General features: G+C 42.1%; 1 long non-coding RNA gene across 1 annotated transcript; it reads right to left on the reverse strand.

Moving 5' to 3' along the window:
- Positions 1–1,510: 1,510 nt before the first annotated feature.
- LOC146857890 (uncharacterized) lies at positions 1,511–4,240 on the reverse strand. The gene is made up of 3 exons (XR_014979628.1): positions 4,198–4,240; positions 2,702–2,848; positions 1,511–2,296 (listed from the first exon to the last, which is right to left on the reverse strand). It is a non-coding gene; the product is annotated as an uncharacterized LOC146857890 (long non-coding RNA).
- Positions 4,241–5,143: the final 903 nt, after the last annotated feature.

The following is a 5,143-nucleotide window of genomic DNA, read 5'->3' on the forward strand; positions in this document are numbered from 1 at the left end:
AGGAACCATATTCTGGAAATGCTAGCACTACATCATCTTTGGCATACCTTGCCCAATTCTTTAACCAAATACATGTATGATAACCATATATCGCTACCATAAAAGATGCAGGCGATTTCGGTGGAGGAAGTATCTGTCCTTCCCTAGTTACAATCGGCTTATCCTTTTTAAATAGGTCTTTAATTTTTCCAAACCATAATTTTTTTTCTTTCTCAGGTGGATCGTAGTACATCATCTTTAATTTTCAAAGCTCTTAATCAATTAAGCTTTGCAAATCACTTCCTTCATGGCTTCTCCGTATTCTGTCCAATCCCAGCGCGACTCACACTAACGCACAAATCCTGGGCGTCTACGTCACTCCTGAAACCCTCCAATCCCAGCGCGACTCACACAAACGCACCAATCCTGGGCGTCTATGTCACTCTGGTAATTCTGCGCTCCCAGGGCGTCTCACACTAATGCACCAATCCTGAAAGCTTCGTCTTTCGACAGCTGACCAATCCCAGCGCGGTGTTTCTGACGTCAGCCTTTCTCGCTACTCCTGCTCTTACTGACCCGTCCTTTACAAAATTTTATCGGCAAATTTTTCTTATGTTTTCTTTAATCAAAATCTGTTAGTAATAACATAAAACATCTCCATTGCCTGTTTCACTAAACCAAAAAGATAGCTTTGTTCATTTACAGTAGGCAGCGCTTATCTCTACCCTACCACAGAATTTTCCGTTACGCTAATAAAGTAGCACTTCCCTCTACCTTACCCTTCTATCAAGCAAAAAGGCAAACTGTTTCTCTGGGGATAAAACACATGTGGAGACTACAATGCTCCTGAGAATTAAGGCCAGAGTTTCACAAGAGAACCTATTACTCAGCCACCCACACACATTCAGAGATTTCCCTAACATAACACAATTCCGTGTTATCACAATTCTTGAAACCAGGCAATGTACAATTCAATGTGACTCCTCTTGCCACATAAATCCACTCCTTACTTCAAATTTCCGACTACATTTAACGTAGACAATACTCAACATAAAGTGTTAAACATAAATCAATAATCACCAAACCAATGCAATAAAACCATCGATCTGCTACCATGAAATTTGTTGTAACGCAAGGGTCAAATTTTCATAATCTCCCTATGTCACAGATTCGTAATCACAACAACGCATCCATACATTCATTCATTGGTGGGGCTCATAACACCAACATGCACTCGTCTCATTCGAAGCGCTGGACATGTGGGTACCTTATTACCTATCAGGATTAATTTTCTTTACATTATATACATTTTATACACATACACCTACAGAATACTGACCTTAACATCAAGGCACTCCACCACTTGGTCGATGGACCAATTAGTTGGACTGGTTGATAGTGAATTAGAACCAGCTAAAACACAATTAAAGCCTAGGAAACATTTGATTATTTCCTGTAATCAATTAAAAAAAACACAAACTCATTTCTTATTAATTCAATTTTTGTTTATCTAATAATAATTTTCTCTGCATTAGCATTTATGCACCACAAGTCATAGTATAAGTTCAGTTTTATTTTCAAAGAGAAATCAGACATTTTGTAAATAAGCATGAATTTAGAAAGCGCATTTAATTAATTACCACTTAGCAAGCGTCAGCGACTTTCTGAATGAACCGAGAGTTATCCGCATTCTCTGGTACCATATCCGGGATAAGCTGTCCGATCCCAGCATGGATCAAACCCGTCAGATGAAATAACTTTCCGAAAACCAAAGAAACCTAAGGCAAACCATGGAAATCTTCACCAGCTCAATGCAGATCCAACGCCATGAAAGATCAGCCTGATGTCCACCCCCCTTTGGCGGATGAGGGTGTTTTATACCCATTTTCCCCATTACTTCATGCTAACATGCAACAATTTAGGGGTAGAGAAATGTTCTGATTGGACAGTTCGGGGTTATCCGAGAGTTTTCTAAAGTTTCCCAGGGTAAACTGATTCTCCATGAGACTTGGCATAGGAAGGCACAATTTGTATAATTTCCCTTTTCTCCCGGGTGAAAGTTGCAAATGTAACATTTAGAATAAGAGAAGACATTTCTCCACAGGTTCTGTATTGTCCCTTCTGCTCTTCACACAGGATCGTCAGTTGGCAGACAAACACGTTCATCCTTGACAAGGAACACGGTATCACAGATCTGAGGTCATTTAGAGATCTCCATAGCCATCCAATTCTGCGCAGAAGCCATCGCGCTCACATGGTGGCGTTCGCGGTAGAGACTCCATCTTGGGTACTGCGGCCTAGTAGGCCCGAATGCCAACTTAAGCAAAAATAGACATAACAGTAATTAAAATATAGAAATGGAGATTCTAATGTTTAAACCCACACTAATCCCAATATATATTAGTATTTCCCTAGCTGTAGCAACATTTAAGGTGAGAATACTCACCATTTGGTAATTCTGAAAGCACAAACAATCACAAAGCAACATAAATCATGCAATTTCCTATTTCACCACAATCTAAAGTTAGTTTGCATACCATAATTAATTAATTAATTATTCTGCCATTCAATTAGCATTTTAGTCCCACGTGTATCTCGTGTTTTTCAAGGTTTAAAAGTTGATTAGTAAGATTTCACTGCAAACCAGTTAGTGCAAGTTAGATTTAGAATGATTACGTAATTAATTTCATGCAATTTAGAGGTATACAAAATTTTGTTTTACCTGCTCCATCAGCGGCATCATGTGCAATGTCAGTAACAGCCCATCCTCTGTACGCATACGTGCCCGGTATCTCACGCTGATGCTCCTATAACCGGGTAAGGGTGGGCAGAGCTGGCTGGGATAGGGTGCCAGCTTTTCTTCATTCATCTGGAAGGGAGAGTGAGTTAAGGAAAAAACAACATGGCGGCGTCAACTGTTACTGCTGGGCAAGCCGCTTCTTTTTCTTCCCCCTTTTCCACCAGGCTGAACTCCAACCATTTGGGCAGTCTAGCCACATTCACCATGGCTCAGAGGAAGAGGATGACGGGCAGAACCTATGGTAAAAACACACCTCTATCTCGTTTTATATCCTATAAAGTCCCATGCTAGTAAAAGGCAGTAGATTGTGCTTGCTCTAAAAAAGTTCTTGTTTGAGAAATAAATGCTTCGCTTTTCTGACTATTAACGGTCTGGGATGCGCGTGCGCCGAATTACACTCTCACTCGTAAGGAAAACAGAATGGTTCCGGGCGCTGCTGCTACAAAAAGGAGAGTTTAAGGGACAACAAAAGATTGAAAAGTTGCGCCCATCCCTCCAATAAAGTTCACTCATAAAGTCAACGCAAGACCAAGATACAAGAGGCTTCCCTTGCATTGGCATTCCACTATTACAGGAACAAATAACTCAATTGCTCAAGATAAGAGGTCGCATTCCACCCAGAAAAAACTACACAAAGTCGTCTTGCAACATACAATATCTGGCCTAGAATATTTTGGCCGACTTGTGAGTCACTTAATGGAAGAGATCGGTTGATCTCGAAAAGAGATCTGTATGAGTTCTAGGTCCTGAGGAGAACCCTACTAATTTATATTTGGGTTCAAAACGCATCGACAGCTATGTGACCAAACAAGTGTTTGAAAATACACTATCAGGCTAAGCCCCCTTTTAAAAAAAAATCTTGTGAAGGATTGTTAAATAGCTTAAAAATTATGTTGGGTGTCCTGAATAGTGACCTATCTGGTAGCTGCCCATAAAAGGTTGTTAAAAATTCTGTCAAAAAAGTCTCAACCTGTTTGGGCTTTATCTTTTTGTTTCACTTATTCATTTGCTTATTCCTTTTTTTATTATTTAATGTGTTTACTCTTTTTGAAGCACTGAACTCGAGCTTACACATTTGTTATGTTACATTTGTTGTCCATGTAATGTCCAGGTCTTGTCCAACTGTAAAATTTGTGATGTTAAATATATGTATTATATGTGTCAAATCAAGTTTGTGGTCTGTCGAAATATTGTTTTGTATGTTCTTATGAAAAATAACCCTGGGCGCGACACTACGCTTCGCCCACGTAGTGTACGTAGCGCTGCCTGCTTCGCAGTTTTCGAAGTAGGCGAAGCAGGCAGCGCCTACGCACACTACGTGGGCGAAGCGTAGCTGCCTGCCGCCCACCACTCGCCTCCCGCCCGCCGTACTTTTAAAAGAAAAAATTAATTTGTAATAAAGGAAATTAGGCACTTACCTGACGCGCGGCGTCTCCCGGGGCTCCCTCTTCCTGTTTTTCAATTTTCCTGACTAATGCGCATGCGCGGACGCCCGCGCATGCGCATTTCTCGCAAGAAATGCGCATGCGCGGGCGTCCGCGCATGCGCATTTGTCAGGAAAATTGAAAAACAGGAAGAGGGAGCCCCGGGAGACGCCGCGCGTCAGGTAAGTGCCTTTAATTTGCTTTATTACAAATTAATTTAATCTTTTAAAAGTAGGGTGGGTGGGTGGCGGGTGGCGCGTAGTGGGGCTACGCGAAGCGCGTAGTGTGCGTAGATTTGGGCACACTACGTGCTGCTTCACGTAGCCCCACTACGCCCACTACGCCCACCCTTATGAAAAATTGATATTTTCATGATAAAATAAACTCTTAAAATGAAAGAAAAAAAATAATAACACAAGTTTTTCGGTCACATCAAGTGTCATGTATGATCTAATGAAATGATGATCAACCAATATCAGTACTGGCAAGTGTGTTGTTGTGTGCTTGTGGGCTTACATCACAGGCACAGAGTGTGCCATATGTTGACACTGACAGCAGAGGCTGATAATAGCGGCTCCAAGCGGGATCAACGGCTCGGGCGCGCACTGTCATGCAGTAGATTAGGCTCTCGTCTGGCTGACATATGGCAGGCTCAAAGCCACTCTTGTTGGTGTGTGCTCTGTCTCCTCGATACCTATCTGAAGTTGCGCACAACCGAGTAGGGGTGAAGCCCAAAGCTGCTTATTGGCTGCAGTTTATTATGGATTGGGGTGGGCGAGTGGAGCAACTCCTCCTGCTCGAGGAACTCCGTGGAATTCCACTGACTTTTTCTGCAACTCTGTGGAATTCTGCATAGTGCAACCCTGCGAGCTCCGCCCACACTTCCCCATAACGTATGCATTGAATGTAGCAGGCCCTAGGCAACTTTATCGTCTGTGGC

The sequence above is a fragment of the Triturus cristatus genome, chromosome 3_2 (assembly GCF_964204655.1).
Source record: "Triturus cristatus chromosome 3_2, aTriCri1.1, whole genome shotgun sequence".
Lineage (NCBI taxonomy): Eukaryota > Metazoa > Chordata > Amphibia > Caudata > Salamandridae > Triturus > Triturus cristatus.